Below are 22,409 nucleotides of genomic sequence, written 5' to 3'. Positions count from 1 at the left end.
TGTGCATTTTGTTTTCCAGCTTTTACTTTGGAAAAACTCATGTCAATGTTTTTGGTTTTGTGAATAAGACATAACACAAATTTCTATACCATGGCGGGGGGGAGGGGGGGAAGGAAAAAGCAAAAAGTCAATAATTGATCTGGAGTCTTTAAAACATAAGGTTTCTCAGTAATTGCAGTCCATTTAGGTGCCAGTAGTCTTGGTTTTATGGAAAATAGGTTTTCATAACAAAATAAGAACTTGTTGATTTAATTCTAGATGAAATTGGATTTTTGGTCAATCAAGGTGTCGAGATGCTAACACCCACCTAAGTCAAGTGTTGTAGCAGTTGTGTATTCAGAGCTCTGCTGCTTACTGGAATTGTAACTCTTGCATTCATTCTTCTCCATGGTGCACCAGGGCAGAGGCATAGAGCTATTTGCCTGTGTGGGTCAGCACATGGAGATTCTTACTGCCTGCCTAGATTTTAAGCCAGAAAGATGCAATTCATTTTGCATCAGGAAACTTTATCGCCTGCTATTCACATCCCTAGTTCTTCACTGGATCTAGCTTGAAATGTACCCAAACTAATTGAATTGTTCCTTGAGCCCCTTGTTTTTCTTGATGATGTACAAAAGCTGTGCTTCTGCACATAGCTGTTAAGTTAGTATCTTGAGCCTTTTCCACAAATCTGGTTGATAGGTTTGAGAGAGAAGAGAGTTTGCTGCAGCTTTACAATCGCCATCTTACTGGGGAATGCCTACAAGGCTTTGCCTAATATTCCACTGCAATCCTACAGCTTTGCTTTGTTTTCTCTTTCAAAACTGAGTTCATTTAGTATAGCCAAACAGAAGCTAAACTTTATAAATAGAAGGAATAATGTAGAAGCCCCAAAATTTTCATGTTATTCTTCAAACCTAGGACTCTGTCACAGAGGGGGAATGCAGCTCAATCTTGCATCTCTTCTCAGCTCTCAGCCGAGAGCATGATTTGAGCTGTCTGGGCTGGCCTCTACCAGGTAATTGGTGGCTATTACTGGCTCATTTCACTTTAATGACTTTAATTTCCTGGGCTATAGATGAACCAGCAAAATGGCAAACCAGTTTAGAAACAATAGGTTAGCCACCAGTGCCCTGGGCAGTCCAGTCTCATTGGAGGAACTTGTACTGCACAGAAAGATGAAAACACCATATTGCCAAAGCTGAAGCTTTTTGCCAGCGGAAAATAGAGGCAGTGGCTGCACATCTACTCGACCTGCCTGTATATCTGCTCTCTTCTCCTGTTGCTGCCCCTGAATGTCCTGCAAAATATTTTAAAAATAACAGGTCTGGTGGATCTCCAGAAAACAGCTCTTCTGGTTTGTTTTATTCTTTCTCATTCTTTCATTTAGGTAAATAAGAAATCACTCTCCATGGGGCTTTTTCTGGAGAAGTCCTCTTTTGAAAGAGAGGACTAGCTACTCCCACACACATGTGAGGCAACTAAGCTGCTACATATAAAGAAGGCTTTATTACACAAACATGAACGTTACAAATGATGGATGTATAAGCTGTATTGTAGCTGTTGCTTTCAGTAGTTAAAGCCTTATTTAGATGTAGTCATTCTTTAGTCTTTTTCTTGTAAGATCTTAGCCCCTGAAAAAAACAGGGGTTTGCTTTATATTGTATTTTAATAACAGCCATTATGTTTTATTTTTATTTCATTATGTAACTTTATCTATCTTATAACAACACATACATTTTTACTAAGGAGCTGTGTGAGAAGTCCTGAATTAATAAAATTACTTTCCTCTTTTAGGATGGATTCCTTTTGTATTTTTATAAGGTAAATTACAACTATTCTTTTTGCAACTAACCAGGAAATATGTCATCTGTATATCAGTACATACTTTGCTACCGCTAGGGCCTAAGGGGCTGTATTTTCATTAGAAGTAGTCTTGTTGAGGGGTACAGTATCCAGATCTTGCTAAGAGCCATATTTTACTTCTCAGAGGTAGATGGATGGTGCAGTGTGGATGCCTTGCTTTCACGGGGACAAGGGAAATGATTGTGTCACACTGAAATGTGTAGAGCATAAGGACAGTAAATTTCTCTTCCCCAAAGGGAATACAGGAAAATGTCTGGAAATATATCTGTCTACCTCTTATGCAACAGAACCTGGAGACAATATCTAATATCAGAAGCAACTATCTTTTCTGCTAGTGGAAAGGGGGGCTGCTGAGGCTCACCTCCATTTATCACCTGGTTTGTTGCATGATACAGATTTGTTTGGGGCTGGAAACTATGGACAGGGAGCAAGGAATGAAGATCACTGTTCTGGGAGCACTGCCTGTTTGCATGGCTTCAGCCTTTTCATTTGCTGCAGCCTTGCAGAGTCTACGCCATTTATCTGTGGTCAGGTTGTTCAGTCCCTACAAGCTCTCTCCTTCCCTCTGATCCCAACTAGTATCTCTACTGGATCCAGACATCCTTCTGCTGAATTTGTTGTGGGTAAAGTCAAAATTTACTTCCCATCTTTCTGTGTTCTGCTAAGATATAGGTTATAATTTAAATAACCTAATGTAAACAGGTATTTTAAATAAGTGAAAATTGCTGTCACTTGGAAGTGTGCCTCAAAAATTATGTGTTAAATCCTCCTTTGATCACTAAGTGCTCCATGAAACAATATCTGTATCATATAAAAACATATGTAGTATATTATGGTATAATATGAAAATGTATATATGTAAATATATATGGTTTATCAAATAAGGCAGCCCTACATTTCACATGTAACTTGTGCTTAGGCAAAATATTTTCTTGTGAAACAGTTACATTATTCTTTAAGAAGATGCTTTCGTTTTAAAAATAAGACCATCTTGAAGTCAATGAGAACCATCTTATTTCAACAGTGGGACAAGATTTCTCGTTAAGTTCTCTGCATTCAGTCAAACTTGCAACAAGGAGTAAAAATGCCAGGTGGAATCCAGCATCCTTTCGTTACTTTTCCAGAGAACAGGATAGGAAATTAAAATAAGAATTTCTGCCTTATTGTAACAAATTGCACGATCGTAAGAATTTAATTATTCATCTCTCAAAAGGACTTTGTAGATTACAAGGTTCACTTACAGAATTTGGAAAAGACAACCCAGCAGGGGTCATGCAAGTCCCTGTCTACTGTAATAATAATTTCCAGTGACATTATCACAGAGCTGTGGGACTTAATAACAGGGAATGATATTTAAGTGCTGGTATGAACACAGTGTTATATCTATTACGTTTATGACATAGACATAAAATATAACTAATCCTGACCTGCTAAGGGGACATTTAGTAGATGCATTGATGTGGCTGTAGCATTACCCCGTATGCCTGTTCAGCTTATATGTTCTTGTTTCCATTGCTAAGTATGCAAGGAAAAATGTATTCTAAGTAAAAAGTATTACTACTTCCACTCGTCTTTAATGACTTATTAAGGAAGATTCCATTCTGTAATTAGCTAGGGGAAATGAACTCCAGAACTCTCAAACACACTAAATCTTGTCCAAAAATTATGTAGAGTATAAATATTTTTTATTCTCACTCTAGCTTACTCCCTTCCTTTTGTTGACTGGATAATTTGTACTAGTTCCATCCCAGCCTTCAAATTCTTCACATTTCCTGTATCATGTAGCACAGTCTGGCCCCACATGAGCTTTGTGCTGAGTATGCATTGGGGTGAGGGGGTCATCAGCAACTGAGGTTGGGTGTGGCCATATGGTCTATTTTGCCATAAAAAATGTCAGAAATAGTAAAACCACGAAGGGAGGGGAGGGGAGGGGAGGGGAGGGGAGGGGAGGGGAGGGGAGGGGAGGGGAATCAGCACAGGGGAAGTTAAAGGAATGGAGGGCTGTAGCACAGGAAAAAAAACAGACCACCAGTAGGCAGGAAAATAAGGCATATACACACACACAAAAAAAAAAAGTGAATAGGGTTGAAATCAAAAGAAAAGAGAGAAGTGAGATCATTCACCAGTGCTGAAGTACCAGAGTGGTAGAGGGAGCCAAGGGGCACCGGTGTGTGAGCTGGTGCTGCTGCCCACGGGTGTGTTTGCACAGCTGGGCAGCCCCCACAGAAGCCTGGTGCCACGTGCTGCAAGGCTGTGGGCAAAGAGCAAAGGACAGTCACAACCAAAGAGGAGTTACCACATAAAGTCAGCATGTGGATGTTCAAACATATCCTTTTAGGCAGCTGCAAGAGACACACTGTGTCCTGAGGGATGTTTGTGGCCTTGAAGCTACTTTGTGGCTCAAAGGCCACCCTTATAAAGCATTATTGTGATAAGTTCAACACCACCTTTATGTGATTTGCTTCTTGGTCCAAAGGGGTACTATCAGTAGCCAATGTAAACCATAGGTTTTTGAGGCCTGGGAAAATGCTGAGTTCTGATGTCCTCTCATCCTAGAACAAAAGCAAACAGAAAAGGAGAATTAGAGAATAATTCAGTTTTACTCCAATGCTATTACATGTTTCTAGTACTTTATCAGATTTTGACCTAAATAAAAGCATTTTTTGAAACCAGTGAATTTTCATTTGAAGTGAGAAACACCTACATTTTTAGTAACTACCTATAGTATTGTAATTCCACAAAAAACTTCTAGGACTGGGAAGCTTTTTGGGATGAGACAAAATTTCCTAGGGAAATAAAGTAAAATAGAAGGAAATCTATTGGTAAAGAGCTGATTTCACTTCCTGGCCTTTTGCCCAGACTGGCCATTTCAGAGAGTCTCATAGTATTTGCTTGAAAATGTGTAAGGGATACAGACTAGTAAGAATAAAAGCAAGAAGGAGCAGCTGTAAGATGGAGAGGCAGCAGATGCTTGTCTACACAAGCAGCTAATTCAAAATGAAAAAAATAAAAGGAAGGAAGAAAATTCTGAGCCTAGTGAAATAATTGTTGCCATGGAGATTATGGGAGGTAAACATACCTTTTATGGAAATATTTATTGCCATTCTTTTTGTGAGACTAGTCAGACTAAAAAGGCTTTAGTTCTCTTTACTGATGCATTTCCCTCCTTTCCCTTTTATATAATGGCAATTCTTAAAGCATTTCCTTCTCAAGAAAGTATGTTTTAAATGTTGCTCATTATTTGCTTGCAAGACATAGAAGCAGAGTATCTGCTGAAGGGGGAGAAGAGAATCTTGCTGCATGGCACATGGCCTTTTTCCTTTCCTGTTTATCATGGTAAAAAAGCAAACAGTGCTGTCCTTTGCACATGTGTGTTAAATGTGTGTTCAGTGGTACTTACTCTTGCTGTCCTAAAGGGTTCTATCAGTTGGTACCTAGGAGCCTGAAATTTTCCAGGAAATAAATACAAGGGAGTTCTTTACGTGGTCTGGAAGAAGTCCCTTTTCAATGCAGATAGGCTCAAGAAAAAAAAAAATTATTGTCTGACTTTGGACTTCCCACATACCAGGAGGTAGAATATTCAGGACTGGGGTGTACTCTGTGTCTAATTAAAATAGGAAAATTAAATCCATATCTTAACTTTATTTTCCAGAAATTATTCATGGTCGAAGTACTGGATGTGTCTTACTTGCATTTCTTTCATGCGAAGGTTGAAATCCTAGCAACTCTGCCAGTTTTTTCCCAATTCAAATGAAACAAATATCTCTGTTGTGGCATATGAAGGTGTTGTTTTTCAAAGATTGAGGTTTATCAACACTAAAGACATCAAGAAAAAATAATTTCAGAACACAGTCACATATTCCATAGATAAGCAATTATGCATTCACAAGGTAGACCTGATGTTTTCATCCATGAGCAGGTTCTGTTACTTTATAAGTTTTTGGTTTTTTAAATTTATTATGGTCGTGTTCCAGGCCAGTTTTGATTGATTTATTATTTCCATTGAATTATATCAGCCAGTAGCAGCAAAGATACAGTCCTTGTGCTGCTGGTATGAATATTGCAGGGCTGCAGAAAACACATGAACATCCCGTGTCTCCTGTAGATCTGTGCAGACAGAGTCCCACCTGTGCCTGTCATTAATCTATTCTGTGGTGGGTGTGTATGTGAAAGGAAAAGTGCTCCTCTATAAACTGTGTACCCAGTGGGTATGTGTATGCGCATTCTGCCTGTATCTGGACACTTGTGGTTATTCTTCCCTTAATATTCTGGGAACACTTGAGAAAGATATGCATTTATTCATACAATAAAATAAAGCCATAACTACTCTTTGACTAAAGACAAAAAAACAACCCTAGTGTTTTAAATATAATCATATTTAAAACAAGCCATGAATAATAGGATGTGAAAACAAAAAGTGGCCTCATTTCCTGCGTCATTCAGAGTGATGCCAGCCAGAGGCTGCCCTTGAAGATCACCAGGGTTCAGGGACTGCCCATGAAGGAAGGGAGTGTCATCACTGCTCTGCTGGTTTCAGATTTCAGACATCATAACTTTATCTACTTCTTTATGGTATGAAAACAGAGTGACAGTAATTTGTGCTTGGTGCTCATCAGACACACTGTAATTGGGGGAGAGGTTAGGGTCTGCAGGAATCTAATTTAGTTGATGAGCACCACCAACAGGCCGAGTTCCCCATGAGGCTGGTTTGCATTCAGCAGTATTTTCCAAGGTAAGGCATGAACAAGTGGTGAATGTTGCTTGTTGTTGCTTTAGCTGCCCATTACTCAGGACAATAGGCAGCCTGCAATCCAGCTGCACCCCTTGGCACTTGGGTTCAAAGGGCCTTGGTTTCATATTAGTTGAATAGAAAAGGTCAATAAGAGGTGAGAGACAATTGAATGTGGATAAATAATACAGGAATGAGAGCTGCAAGTGTTTGACTCATCTCTGCTGAAGTGATATTGATCTGAACTAGAAATGTCAAACCCTTCTCCGCCCAGAGGTTTAGAAATGCTCCTGATGTGTGTCAGTAAGAGATAAGAATCAGACCAAGAATATATTAGCAGATGCCACAGGGAATAAAGCATAAACAACCCAAGAACAATATTTCCTGTGTGTCAGCTACAAATAAGGTGTTCTTACTTGGCAGAGCACGTTCTGCTTATGTCTGATCCCTCAGGGCAGTCTGGGCATGCCAAAGACACTTCTCGTGGGAGGAGAGGTCAGGAACAAGGAGACTGTATAAGGATGAGGTGACAGGTTCATGGGACTGCACCTGTGCCCTCACATGGAGGGGTGGGGGAAAGGATTGAAGTCAATGGATTTGCTCCACACTGAATTTCCACCCCAAGTATTTTCTGACTGGCCTTCATATTTTACCCTGAGAGCACCCAACTGGATTCATAAAGGATTTTAGGTGTCATGCTACCACTTCCAATTAAAGAATCTTCAAAGCCTCTGCTATGCCATGATTTAACCCTCTAGAGGCACCTCCCCAACACAGTGATTTTCCTTCCTGTAAATTACTTTACATTTTTCCCACTAGACACGTGTGTGCAGCTTGACTTTACATTTGACAAGAATTGTCCCTTCTGTATTATGCTTATTCTTTGATCTCAGATGAATAAAATCAGCTTAATTCACCTAATGCATAAAAGCCTTGCACAAAATGCAGTCAGATTGCAAAAGGACAGGGAAAGGAAATCCTGTAGCCTGGAGGTTAAAGCATTTTTCATGACAAAGCAGAGTTACTTCTGCTGCAGTGATTATTTCTGTATTTTATATCCACTGAAAAAAAATGTCAGGAGAGACAGATGCAGAAACCCGACTAAGATTGACTGATCTTCTCCTCAAGCACAGGGTTTTGCTTCACATCCCTGCTCCACAGTCTGACAGAAGAAGGATTTGAACATACATCTCTGACATTCAAGTAAGCATATTAATCACTGAGCTGTCTGACTTTTTTCCTTTTTCTTATTTAGAGAGACTGACTACATACCAGTTTTCTGATGTATTGGAAAGCAACCAGTGGGGATTTGGACTAAACAAACCTCTTTCCTTCCTTCTTCCCTGACAGGAAGGGCGTCAGTATGTCTCCATCTTCAAACAAGCTGGGAACATGGGACATTTGACAGAGATTGTTCCTTTGAAGTCAATACTAAATTGAGGCCTGTCTGCAATATTGAATTTGTATTCCAAAGGAAAGAGCTCTTACAGAAATATCTAGAGAAAGAGTGCTTTTAATGAAAAGTTCTGTGCTAGTCTCTTGCCATATCAGAACCAAGGTGGCAATGTTGCTGCTATAAAACCAGCGAGAATCATCTACTTTTAAATGTATTGCTTTTTGTCTTACCCATGCTTTGTACCAGGGTACAAAAAGAGAGATTTTTATTCTTCAGCATTTAAATATTAAAGGAAAAAACATTAATTGCTTACTTTGATAGTTCCCAAAGAATTTCCATGTCAGCATAAGAAAACTTAGGGCAATGAACGTACTTAATCTTAGCTAAAATCTCAACACTATATTTTAACAAAGATTCCCAAGTAATTATGACTTAAAGTCATTGTTCACAACAGCTAACCTTTCAGGGAGACAGGAATGGAGCTGGGTTGGTGTTTTTGATTTAACCAGACTCCTTTGGTGGGAGAAAAGCAAAGGAGAGAGAAGTTGAGATAAACCTTCAGACTCTGAATCCTCTTGCCAGACTGGTCATACTAGTCACTACAGAGAGAACTTATCCAGTCCTTCTGACACTGTAAAGATTAGCTTACTGGTTTAATTATAATTGGTCATGCAACATACACAGGGTTTTTCTACATATATATATATATATATTTGTGGGGTTTTTTTTAATGTGAAGGGACTATGCCATAAACAGAAGTCTTTAACAGTCTTTAACAGATTTTTAGTTTTCTCAGGAAAAAAAAAAAGAGGGTTAAGGAATCTTAAAACAATTTAAATTGCTTCTTTCTAGGTGGAGCAAATGTTATATGAAACACCCTTCCTTGAAAAGTGGGCTTTATGTAGACCTTTAAACTTGTGTAGTTACACATGTTAATTCATGCAATGACAGTTCAGAGGTGTGCTTGAATGCATTCATTGCTGATATCCTGGATTTATGGCAATTGGACCAGAGGTCTCTGAAACTTTGTTTGTCTCATTCCCAACAGGATTGAAATGCTTCTGCTGTTCAGTATCCTTGTATGCTCATCACCATTAATGTTCCCTCTAATTTATTTCTCCGTGTGTGACAAATGACCTTCTGTATACCAATGTGAAATTTGTAACCCTAATTCACACAATGCTGGAAATGGAACAGCAAAATAAATGAGTGTGCAATCCTCTTTCTTTTCTTGATATTCTGGGGCTCACCCAGCTCATGGTGTAAGTTACTACAGATTTATGGCTTCTTCATCATGTCATAAAGTAAAAATAAGTTATTTTTCAGTGCATTGTGTGCAGAACTTCAAATTACACAGTGTCCAAGGAAACACAGCTGCATCACTGGTAGACACCTCTTGTGCAAAAACCTCAAACAGACTGAAAACGCATCCTTCCCAGCCAAGTTTGCACTGTCATTCCAGTAATAGGTAAAGAGAGAGAAAGAGAGAGAGAGAGAAGAGAGAGGCATTCAGAGTGTTCAGAATTGTCCTTTACGTGACTGGGACCAGTAGTGCACTGCCTGCTTGGGAGGAAAACCCCCAAGAGAAGCAGTTTGCCATTCTAGATCTATCTCTGTGCTCCAGAGTTCTGGGCAAAAGATATGAAGGAGGCTGATGGAAGTGGATTTCAGAGCTGTGAGAGCACTGGAGCATCTGGAAGACATGTATCACATCTCAGCATACCCTGTCCCAGTCCCTATGTTTGCAAGCCAAGGTTTTGCAGATGGACTTACAGGAATCCCGAACTTGTGTTGCTCTGAGGTGTTACCCACTCCATGTACCTGTGATGAGCTCAGGGGCTGCCACAAATTTGGGGGTGCTGGTAATATCCCTGTCACATCCAGATGTCCTGGTCATTGCAGTGGTCACTAGTAAACCTGTTTGTGGCTGCAGCTGTGCCTGGCACAGACTGCTCACTTTCATAGCTCCTCTGTTAGGCACAGCTCAGAGGGTGGAAGCCCATTGCTGTGTCAAGGGGCTACATGCAGTGTATAATACATCTCAAATAGGAAAGCATACAAGCACAAAAATTAAACTTTCATGAGTAAAACTTTATTGCTCCAGTGATGACATTAAGTGAATTCAAAGGCTGAGCAGGCTTGGGTGGAATGGCTTCATTCTGAAGCCTGAATGGAGAAAAACAGCAATTTTGGAGCCAAGTACTGATCCTTCACTATAGTGCCATGTTTTCTAAGGTGACTTATTTGACCCCAGTTTGTACTCCAGGGTGTGGTTTCTAGAATATTGAAATGACCCACCCTTAAGAGGAAGGAACTTCTCTGGGCCTCTATAGTTATGCTTGGTGTGCATAAGCAATACCTCCTGTGTCTGAATTTACAGGGTCTCCATGCATGTGTGCACTGTGCCACTTAAAAGAACAACCCTCTGCGTCTGCAAAGCAGGGTAAGGGGCTGAGTGAGCAGGGATTCTGGAAAAACAATACTTGAACGCTGAACTAAAGTGTCTACCTAAGTGTGTGGCCTTAATAGCACCTGTGTAAATATGCATAGATGGAAAAGAAAATCCTTTCCCCCATTAAAAACAGTGGGAATTTTAACACTAGATTCACAAAGGCTTGATTGCCATCTAGGGCATATTGGAAAGTATAATTAATGGTTTCTGGAAAAGACATTGAAATGGAAATGTCAAAATTTCCTTCAAAAAAATAAATAAGCATTTTTATTTTAGAAGAATGCATTTGAAAGAAAAAAAACTCTTAAATTGACATTTTCCTGTGGCTATCCACATCAGAAATGAAAAGTGGCTATTATCCAGTGACATAAAAGTAGGTTACTGAAATTACTGGAGCTTTTGTGTTCCAGCTTGCCTGACACAAAGTCTGATGTCTGTTCTTTAGGTAAAAGATTTTATATGGTTGTATAGAGTAACAGGCAACTTTCTTATTATCTTCAGATTTTGAGCATATGCAGATTATAAGCATTAAAAACCCCTGTCTATACATTCTGGAGAGAGACTGCTACACAATATTGAAGATAACCTACGACCCTTCTGCTTCATTGCCCTAATGCCATAATTCTTAAATTGGACAGTCTCAGGATGTCCCACCTATGTCTAGGCAGGAAATTGGGCCTAATTTTCATTCCTCAGTTATCTGCCTAATGATGTCTGGATAAGTGTGGGGCACTATGCACTGCAGTTACCTGTGATAAGTTCAGCTGAAAAAAGCATGCAGTTAGTTTTCCAGAGCTATCTGCTTGGCACATATCTCCAAAAAGAAACTATAAAGAGAAGAGACAGACAAGTGTTGCATTTATTATCTTGATTTTATGTGTATCAGCCCTTGGCAGGACTAAATGACAGTGAAATCAACAGTCATAAACAGAGCAAGAACAAAAGTTCGTGATATAAGCTGTTTCTTTTGTTCTTTGTTTGCAATTCTTGTGAATACAAAGTTAAAACACTAAGCAGCTGTTATCTCCTGTTTGTGGCTTAGAGCAAAAGCTCAGCAAACACCAGAATTTTACATGGTTCCCCATCAAAATCATTATTCAAGCCTGTCCTGATCAAAACAAAACTCACTCCTTCCTCAAAATACTGATGAAAATGGAGCAAATTTTACTTCTGTGTTTTTCTGTTGACTTTATAGGTCATGTGTACTGATAGCACCATAAACATTTTTGGTTATCTCCTCTTTCCTTAGCAGAGTCTGAAAACCTTAGCAGAATCCTCATGGGCAAATAATAGTACACCCCTTGAGGAATACATTCTATTGCAACCATGTTGTCCAGTTGTCATTCTATTTGTCTTTTAAGTTGAAACAACAGAATCGCTGTATAGCTTTTTCATAGTCTTGAAGAAGGACTGTGAATAATTCACAAACCTGTTGAGACCAAAGGCAGGTGTACTGATGGTCTGTGTGGGGTCAGAGTGAAACCATACCTTGCTTTCTGTGCTTAGAAAGCAAACCATAGTGTCATTCAGGGTGAAATCATGGTCATGTTGGAAGTTGCTTAAGAGCACGTGTTGTAGGTGGATGTAAACACAGACACGTGGTATGTGTGCTTCTAGAAAATGGTAGGAAGGCTTTTGCCAATAGATCTGCAACCCTTTTTCAGCTGGTCCTGGCAATCTGTGCCCATTGAAGTCAAGTTTCTGTAGGTATCTAAAAGTTTATTGCTGGGTGATGGTCCAAAACCAGTTCCCTAAACTGTTTTAAATTCTTGTAAAATACAATGAAGGAAAATATTGCTTTTTAATTAAAAAAATTAATAAGGCAATATCACAGAGAAAGGAGACCGAGCGCCTCTGTTGCCTTAGTAGAAATGCATTGTAACAGAGCAGAATTCTGAATGCCAAGTTTAAGTGTCTCAATTACCAATATCAACAGATTTCTCCAGAGATCATAGGCAGATATATTAGCTAAAAGACTAAAACACGGTTTCTGGAAGATGCTGAATTTCCCTCAACTCCCTTTGAACTCAGTGGGAAAGCTAAGGGTGTCCAGGGCAGGAGAAATTATAAAGGTGTTGGATAATGACGTTCATCATCTTGCTTCCTAAAATGCACTTTGGGTTTCTTTTTGTCTCTCATCACTTCTAGATTAAAGCTCAGGGATGAGGTAGAATATTAAAATATCATCAAATTTATAATTGCTTACTAAAGTTAATTCACAGATGACCTTGAAAAATAATTAATCCAGCAAGCTTATAAAAGAGGATGACCCAGTCATTCTGATTAAGATTGGAGCAGGTGATAGAAGAGAGATTGTGGTGAGAGTGAAAGATGACCGAGAAGATTAAAGCATGCAGTATATGAAAGGATTTCTTCAGGAATTTCCTCTTCCCTTGCATCCTAACAAAAAACCACAGATTCAAGTTGACAGTATAAATATATTATACATTCAGTATTTGGTCAACAGCTACATGTAAAGCAGGCAATTTAAAATTCTGTCAAAGTATTATCAACTCAGATTTTTCCATATTAGAAGGAGAGTCTTTCTATAAAAATGTAAGCCTAATTCATAAATATTCAAGAATCTAGAATTTAATTCTAGATTTATTTTCCTTGTCTTTTAAAGCAACCTTTTATTGTTATTTTACCTTGGCAAAAACTGTAAGGTATAACAGACAGGTGGTGGATGGTGGGAGAAAGGGGTTTCCTCAACATTGTTCAAAGTAGGGTAAAACTCCACGTCCTTAAATGATTAATATTATTTTTAAAATATGGAACTTCAGGGTTATTCTTCAAATCAGACAGCTATGCATCTTCAAATGTCTCTTTGCAGCATATCTGGAAGGGACTGACTAACATTCATGGGTTTGTATGGTCTAGAAGTTTAGCCACTTAAATGGATGGAAAGGAGAGAAAAATCTGAAACCAGCTTCATAGACCAAAACAGAGTCTCGTGGAACTGAAGACCAAGGGGAGCTGGAGTGGCTGTAACAGAACAGCTGCAAGTGCAGATGCCCCAGCAATCTTACTCAGACACTTCTAAACTTTCTTACTCTGAGTGGCTTCTTGACAGAACTTTTAAAATAAATAGGGAAAACTTCAGCTGACACGAAATGGTTGTGCTCTGATTTTGTGTATTTGCCAGGTGACTGCAGATGGGAAGCATTTCCAGTTCTGAGTCCTACAGCTCCTTACTAGTGATCCCCACGGGCAAGAAGACAGCTGTTTTCAAACCCTTAGAAGCTATGTATTGAGATCTACCTTCAGGGAAAAACCTTGAAAGTTTAGTGCTGACTTCCATAACCTTCATGTCAGATGTAAAAATGCAGTGCTGTATAACAATAAAATCAAAGAACACAAGCAGTAGGCACACATCTTATTAAAATGAACAAAGCGCTGCACCAAACATACAATTTCTTCCTCAAGGTATGATAAGTGACAAATTATTTTTATGTCTCTTAATGTATTTCTGGAGGCTTTCCCATTAAATATATAAAATCCAAACAGAAATGACAATAGTCTTGCAGAAGTGAAAACTTTGTTTCAAATCAGAAACAGTGTACTTGCTCCAGTGAATTTTAACCTAGTTTTATTCCTCTGTGGTCAAACAAAATCACTATATAGATACTAAGGTGGGAGAGGCACAGGGAGTTACATCTGTGGCAGAAACACCAGAACAGAAAGTAATCTGTAGATAATGGCGTATCCAACTCTCAAGGCAAGGTTTTGTCAGATAGAGCTGTGAATGCATAAATATGGGTGACTGAGGAAAATATTTTTGTGCTGAAATAGTGCCACTTTCACTTAAAATTTTTGTGTCAATATTGTCCCAAATTAACAGGAACGATTATAAAAACAAAAGTAACAGTGCCAAACATGTGACTGTTGTAATTCTCTGGGACTTTTTCAACTGTTAGTTATTAATATTTATTTAATTACAGAAGTGCATATAGTTGTTATTAAGCTTAACTTGGTTTGCTCTTTACAGGTGCAGCTATCTTTCTCACATTATTAGACTGAATATGAAAATGCAATGTTTAATATAGATTTGATGTTTGTTATTCCATATTTTAACTAACACAATATTATTTGATGGTGAGCCATTTTATTTTTCTCTGTGTCAGTTAATTATGTGATTTCATGCTGTGGTTTTAATTTTATAAAATATATGCAACTGGACAATCTTGTCAAATGTATTACTTAAGCAGGCAGATAGTGAAAATTAACTTTGTGGTTAGTAAATCATTACTGTTCTCATATCCTTCAAAATCAAATCACTTCAAATTGTTTACTTTCATTGGATACAATCATTGCATTTGACTACACAGACCACATTCAGAAGAGCCCAAGCAATTTCTTCAATGTTACTCTAATTATGCAGTAGTAAAAGCAATTTATTACTGGGACAGGTACATCACACTTATTTGAAAGTAAGTCACACCAACTCCCTTGAACTCTCTTTTTTTTTATTTTTGCTTTCAAAAAAGGGAACACAGAAGCATGTATTATCTTGTTCAATATCCTTTTTCCAACAGCAGCCAACACCAAATGCTTCCTGCAGCGACTTCTGCAAGGCCTACCTTGTTGGACTAGATGATGTGAGGTTCAACTCAATTATCTTTCAGAAGATGTCTTCCACTCCAAACCTTTCTATAATTCTATGAATATAAGGAAAGACAATATCTTTAGATACTATTTCCTTGAAATCTGGAGAGCTTACATCTTTAGACTGTTCCAGGACAATCCAATACATATTTTACATTTATTCATACCTCCCTAAGGCTCTATCCACTCACATCCACAGGGGATTTGGAATATTGTAACAGTTGCAGTTCTTCCTAAGTTTCATACCTGTACAAAGGAAAAGGGAAAGCAAAACTAAGAATTAATTGTGCCATTGCCTGAGGCATTAAGGAATTTTGTCAAACACCAACACCATCATTCTCTAGTGCTACTGCTGGGGCATAAGGCTTTTCTTCATGGCAGTGGTGAGTCTGTGTTTCTAATCAAGCTTGACAAGCTTAGAAACAAGTAGTAATGCAAAATTTCAGAAGTGCCAGTTCAGTTGCTTTGAGATAACAAACATGAAAAGTACAGTCTGAGAAGCTTGTGCACAAGCTTGTGCTTGTGCTTCTCAGGTGCTCTGAGAAGAGCTTAAACTCCCAGAAACATTTGGGATGGTCTGGTCAGATGAGGGAAACACAGCAGCTCTTTTTCAGTGTTACATTATTTTGTATAAGAAATTGTCAATTTGAATGTCTAACCCACAGCTACCCTGTGTCTGTACTTTCAGCTCATAGTCTCAGGAAAACATCTACATTTCACGTTTACATACATTTTCACTCAGAGTCATTGACAGTTTCCTGTACACAACAGGAGTGCTTAGGAGCAGATATACAGGCAGTTCTTTAAGAAGTATATTTTATTAAGATCTAATTATGAAGTTACCCCAGGTACATTATCAAAATTGCTTTATAACAGTCCAAACACGCTAGAACAAGAGCTGCTCTGGAGGTTGGGTGGCAGGGCCAGGTAAGCACCAGGCTCTGCTCCCTGGCACAGCTTCCTCCCCAATGGACTCTGCCACCCCTGTTTGTTTTCACAGGCAGCCGTCCCTTCCTCCCCCAGCTCCCACCACCCCAGCACAGCCTGCCCAAGTAGGTTGCATGAGTCCATAGCACATCTTTAGCTATCTCCCTCTGGAATCCTGAATGAGCACGCAAAGGAAAGGGGAGCTGCTGGACCTCACAGCCTGTAACTTTATCGCTGCTTTGGTTATTGCTTTTTCTTTCCTAATGCCATGTGATAAGGTTGAAAAACCAGGAGGAAGGACACATTGTAGGTTTCATTAATCCTTTCCCTTTGGAAAGCTGGATATTAACTCTTGCTTAGATTTCAGGCTTCATTTCCATCCAGGTACAGCAGGATCCCAGTGGCTTTAGGCAGAAGTGAGCATTTTCAGCAGTTTCTGGTCTCAGTCTCAGACAATTGCAATGTTGCTCCCTTTTATCTAAGAACAAACATCTTGTCTTTGGTTCTGAAATATAGCCAGGCTCTGTTACAAGCTCAGTGTACTGCTTAGAGATGCCTTGCCAAGTTTTACATGCAGATCTTCTGTTGTTTCTAGTGCTGCTGAATAATTCTTCCTGTTTCTCTAGCTTCTTGTCTATGGATGAGAATCTTGGTGAACAGTAAAATGTGCTGCTGTCTAAAGCCCTGATCCTTCCAGGTAAGAAATTCCCTCAATTCTTAATAAATCATCACTCCAACAAATGCTGAGATTGCATATACACTGTAGGACCAGAAATTAGCACATAGCTCCATGCCACTAACCAGTATCAGACGTGCTGCTCTTCTACATCCAAATGCCCTCTGAAGCTGCATCAGCAGCTTCCATAGTCCTGGCAGAAGGCTTTCATTTCCCTGGTGGAGGTCACAGCTCTTGACCTTATCCTGAAATCAGGCTCCAGGGAGAGAAGTGATTATTTTTCCAGTACTTGCCTAAAATTAATATTTCAATGTTTTACGAAATGTCTGTTTAATGTAAAACTCAAACACATTTAGAAATAAGTTCCCAATGCTAATCCTTTTCTAATAAACATCTGAACTTCCAGCATAGTGTCTGGTGTTCAGCTCTTGAATGTTGTCTTTGTCTGTAGTTCTTTGAGTTCTGCAGGGAGGATATATCAGCTTCAACTGAAAGCAGCAAAGCACTTTTGTATGTTTTGCTTAATTAGAAGCCAGATGGTTATGAATTCTCTGCTGGGAGAGACACAATAATGAATGCCTTCCTGAGGGGGAGCTGAGCTGATTCCTTTTCCCTGGATGACACAGTGAGCTGGCCACACAGGGCCTCCTGTGGCACCATTTGTGGCACAAGCAGAATCAGCAAGTTTTTGATTCTTGTCTCCAGATCAAATATTTAAGTGATATAAGCAAAGTGATATATAAGTGATAGGCTCTATGGTATTTTAACACACTGCAACAAATCTCTTTATGATCATAATTTTTATTAAAAATTGAGTGAAATCAGAACTGAACATGTAATTTTTCAAGTTTGTATCTTCAAATATCACCAAAATACTTCATGCAGATTATCTGATCTCAAATCTGTTTGTGGTGATTAATAAACTGTGAACACAGGCATGAACTGTTTTCAAACTGCTATTAACACTTGCTCATTTGACAGATTTTCTGAACAAGAGGATATGAGAACACTGCCACTTTTTTGTGCTAAAAATTGTCAGTTTACATTATGTTAAACCTTCATGTTATAGCACAAACAATTTATAAAATCATGTCTTTCTACACGTAAATGTAATCTCCTAATATTGTTTTCCAGTAAGTATTTCTAATTCCTTTGCTGTATTAATAACTGCAGGAATATTCATAAAAGCAGTCATCATTATAGTACATTTAATTTAAGAAAAACTAGATGTCTTTAATAGCTGCTCTTTACTCTGGGATTTAGGCTACATATAAGTCTTAGGTAAAATTAATAAGGGAAAACTGCGGTGTTCAAAAATTGATACCATGCAAGACTCATCACATCCTCTTCTGTGCTGGTTTTAGGGACAAGCTATGTTGAAAAAAATGATGAATTAAGTAATCCTCCTTTTTTTCTCCTTCTCACAAAATATCTTTCAACTCTTGGCCAGACCACCCAGATCCCAGCCCAGAGACGTGCAAAACGGTCTTAGGGTGTGGTGTTACATAAAGGGTACTTTTGTGGGATTAAGAACAGAGAAGGTTTCTTAATTGTCCTGTGCTGGTTAGCAGCTGATGAATGAAAATCCTATTTGCACAGGACTGGCAGGATGACGGTTCCAGCTCAGAGAGTCCTGGAGCCAGAGTAGAACCTTTCAGTAAGCTCCTTCCCTCTGAAGTGACTGGAATCACAACATTTGCAAGGGGAAAAGGAGGAAAGCAAAGAAGAAAATAGTAAAGTCTTCAAATAGATCTGATCTAAAACCCATAAGTGCATTTGCCTAGAAATAGCAATAACAACAATGACAATGGGACTTGAACCAGGATTGCATAGAGATGAACAGTATGGCTGTGGTATCAAGGGTACCAGTTAGCAATAACACTCATGACTTCCATGCTCTGAATACAAATTAATATTTCCTGTACTGTTGTCATTACAAATCTCTTTTTTTGTTTCATGTATTACTTTCCCAAGCTCAGATGTATTCTTAATTAAAATCAGGTAGAGAAAGCTCCAAGGGCAACCTATAACAAAGACCCAGAACAAATATTGAAGGCTTCAATAAGTGTGGCACTGAAGATTTTTCAGTAAGTTTAGTCCAAGGGACTAATCAGCTGTTAAAGACGGAAGAGTGTCGCTTAAGTCTTTTAGTCTCATAAACTGAGTATCTTCAGAGCTTTACCATAGAATTAATTTGGCTTTACTTCAGCCAAATTACCAGTGAAATTAACCACCCTTATAGATGAATCCCTACCCACTACAGAATTTTGCCAGATGTCTGTCAGCTATGAGACACCAGAGGTCAATAAATACTCGTTATTACAACATAACTTTTAGCTGGCTTTATCACTTTAATCTTTCAGACCAATCCTCACTGCATCACTTTGTGAAAAGTCAACTGAGAAGTCTTTCATTTATATTTGTTTTTAGAACTTGACCCTGCAGAGTGCCAAATACCATCAGCTCCCAGGGAAGTCCTGGTGAATTGAGTCACTTTGTGCCCTTCAAGAATAGCTCCTAAATTGAGTTATTAGCTGTACAATCATGGGGTACCTTACTTTGCTACCTGAAACAAGTTGCAAGAACAAGTTACTTGGCTTGAATCAATATTTCAGCCCAGGCAGCTTTAAGAAATCATCAGTCAGGGGACAAACTCTTGGGGCACTGAGCTCTCCTGCTGCTGCTGACCTGGCTGGCTTGAAAGCTGCTCAGCCCTTCACTCTCTGGCTCAGCGCTAACTGGATTCAGCCTTCGAGGGTCAGCAGCTGCCACTGCCTTCAAGGTTAACAGCTTTAAATTGCTGCTGAAACATAAAAAGGCTGTCAGCCTTTGTCTCCCCATGCAATTGTAATGCAGCAGTTTTTGCCATAGAAGTCGTGAGTGGATCAGTCATGATTTTTCTCAACATTGTCTTCAAATGCCCTTGAAAAATTTGCAGTAAAGAGAAGCGGGGGGGGAGGAAGCTTGGCAAGAATTCCATGATAACAGAGGGAAAATATGGGAATGGTGTTTATTTATGGTTAAGGGAAAAGAAAGTGCTGATAATTTTGCTAAACTGGCGAAAAATTACTAAATTAATTCAGTCATAATATCCTGGTGGATGGGAAGCCTTTGACACTGAGTTGACAGTTTAACAGTAGGAAGATGTGTCTTAATGAAACATTTAATAATGTAAATTTTTTCTTGATGGGTTCCCTTATCAAATTCATAAGTGAATTATGAATAGCCTAGACCTTAATCACATAGAAAAGAGGGAATGATCCTCCTCCCAGGAGTCTTACTTGCTTGGGCTGTGTGGGGTTTACTGCTGTTTAAATGTAAGTGCCATTCAAGACATCCCAGGGGCATCTGAGACATGCACACACAGATACTACACAGAAGCTAGGAGATATTTGAAGAGACAATTTACTGCCAGACATCTGTCTGAAATGTTTACATTTCACTATAAGACTGCAACCAGAAAGCAATGGGTTATGGTGGAGTTGACCTCAGCCAAAAGCACATCATTTGGGATAAAAAAATGACACAGGTATGCAGCAACTGTCAACTCCTGGACCTTCCTATTTCTTCCAGAATTTATTCTGAAATGTTACTTTTTTGCCTCAAGAAACTTAAATATGTGTTTGAGAGAAGCTATAACAAATGGCAAAGGAAGATTTTTGTTGCTGTAGCTTGATTTCCCCTGTGCTAGATGCTTTGATGTCCCACGATTCCAGCTGTGATGGGATCAGAGTGCCTGGCTGTCAGACCGCCTTACAGACACTATCTCACTTTTCCTCCTCAGCAGGACAAAGGGAAAGAGTGTAATGAAAAAGCTTGTGAGATAAAGATAAAAACAGGGAGGTCACTCAGCAATTACCATCATGAGCAAAACAGGCTCAGCTGGGGGGGGGAAGATTACTTTAATTTACTGACCATTAGAGTAGAATAGTAAGACACAAAGACAAAACTAAAAGACAAAACTAAAAGACAAAACTAAACCCACCTTTCCTTTTTCTCAGGCTCAGCTTAACTCCATTGCTTGTGACTCTTCTTCCTTCTCTTCCATCTGGCAAGTGGAATGGCTTTTGAGAAATGGGGCTGCAGGCAGCTTATCCCACTTTGTCTCTCTGCCCTTCCTCCTCCTAATTTTCCCCACTTCAACATGGAGGATGTAGTCCTTCATAAGCTGCTTCAGTCTGGAAGCAGGAATAACCTTTGTGCTTAGAAGGTAGTTTTCTCATTTTTATTATTCCATTCTCACAGCTTCTGTGAAGTGGTTTTTACCCTTTTAAAAAGGGGTTTTGGAGGTGCCACCAGCCTGACTGAGCTTTGTGGAGCCAAGGGTCTGTTTTGAAGTCAGCAGGAACTGGTTGTGCCTGGGAAGGGGCAGTCCCTGGTCTGTCCTCACAGAGGCAATCCCTGCAGTCCCCCCTCCCCCAGTATAACCTTGCCATGGAACTTGTTTAATCAGCATCCCCCTTAAGGAGTCCCAGTGCTGTGTAAAATTCAGAGACAAGGATATGGTTGGGCCCAGCTAGTCAGGATTATCATGACAGTATCTGCTTTGCTGGAAGTTCCACTGAAAAATCCAAATGCACCCAAACCAACAAGCAAAACAAAAAGACCATGATTCATTTCAAGTCCCTGAATTACTGAATTTCTTTCCAAACTTTCAGGTCACCCTGGAAAGATCAATTTCAGAAATATCTGACAAACTGAAAATTCTGCCCTTAAGTGATAATAACTGGTTTGGAATTTCATGTAATGAAAAGTATTCAATTAATGAAATAATTTGTTACTCTATTAGTCTTCCCTTTTACCTCTAAAATGTTAAGCATCAAGTTATATGTTTTCTCAATCACATATCTGCCTTTATCTCCTCCCTTCCTCATTGCCCACCTTCACTATGACTTGTGAAAGTGTAAAAAGAAAACTCTTGTCCAAAAGAAACCAGTGAAATAATTCAAGAGTAAAGTGTTTTATAGTGTTTCTCACATATTTAGATCCTCACCAAGGATCTGTTAATAGAGGCTTAGTCTGAATAATTGGGTCTGGATGACAATTTTTATCTGGCTGAAGGAGTCACTTTACAATTAAATTCACAGCTGGTTGCTCCAGTAGGTCCTTGCAATCTTCTGGCTCCTCTCCAGTGTTTTGTCTCCATGATGCAGAAGGCTGCTGAGTGGTGCAGAAGAGAGACAATGTTGCCTGCCTTGTTTGGTTGTGTTGAGCTTTTGCAGGAGGACAACACCTAAAAAATTCAAGTCTACCACTAGGAACACATTGAAGGAGTCTCAAGGTGTAAAACCAGCTTTGAACTTTTCCTTCATTCAGAGTAATTACAAGTATCTCTCATCATTAGCATAATGATAATAGAAGCTTAATTGTCTCACCACCTCTGCCAAATGTGAGGGGAATTAGGTGGTAGGTTCAGAAGATGCTGACAGAGATGCTCACTTAGGCTGCTAATGGGACTGCATGGAAAATGGCACTCTTGGCGATTTCAATTACATTTCTAAGTATGACTTTTATACAAAATAATTTGCTATAAAATTAGCAGTGTGACCTAAAAGGCAGGGCTTTGGAATGGTCCTAGAACTGGAGTCTATTTCCAGTTCTTTCGCAGATCTGCATAGTGACTATATAAAAAAATTTTTGGTCTCTCATTTTCTGTATCTGTTAAACACTTTTAGAGAAGATCACTTTCAAGTCATACTTCAAAATCTGACCTCAAATGTGTATTGCTGTTGAGGACCTTAGACTTATTATAGGGAGTATAGAGGGCAAACCAATCTGC

General features: G+C 39.1%; 2 long non-coding RNA genes across 2 annotated transcripts in view; one reads left to right on the top strand and one right to left on the bottom strand.

Annotated features, from left to right (window-relative positions):
• Window positions 1-3,940: 3,940 nt before the first annotated feature.
• Window positions 3,941-20,996, bottom strand: LOC135302902 (uncharacterized). Its single transcript, XR_010364454.1, has 6 exons — window positions 20,616-20,996; window positions 15,195-15,273; window positions 15,003-15,080; window positions 6,991-7,123; window positions 5,534-5,661; window positions 3,941-4,397 (listed from the first exon to the last, which is right to left on the bottom strand). It is a non-coding gene; the product is annotated as an uncharacterized LOC135302902 (long non-coding RNA).
• LOC135302903 (uncharacterized) overlaps window positions 16,511-22,409 on the top strand; it is a 66,259-nt gene continuing 60,360 nt past the window's right edge. Inside the window, exon 1 of the long non-coding RNA XR_010364455.1 lies at window positions 16,511-16,651. This is a non-coding gene — a long non-coding RNA (uncharacterized LOC135302903). The remainder of the gene's footprint in view (window positions 16,652-22,409) is intronic.

The sequence above is a fragment of the Passer domesticus genome, chromosome 6 (assembly GCF_036417665.1).
Source record: "Passer domesticus isolate bPasDom1 chromosome 6, bPasDom1.hap1, whole genome shotgun sequence".
In the NCBI taxonomy this organism is placed as follows: domain Eukaryota; kingdom Metazoa; phylum Chordata; class Aves; order Passeriformes; family Passeridae; genus Passer; species Passer domesticus.
The sequence above is the reverse complement of the archived record's forward strand: the minus strand, read 5'-3'. Positions and strand labels throughout refer to the sequence as shown.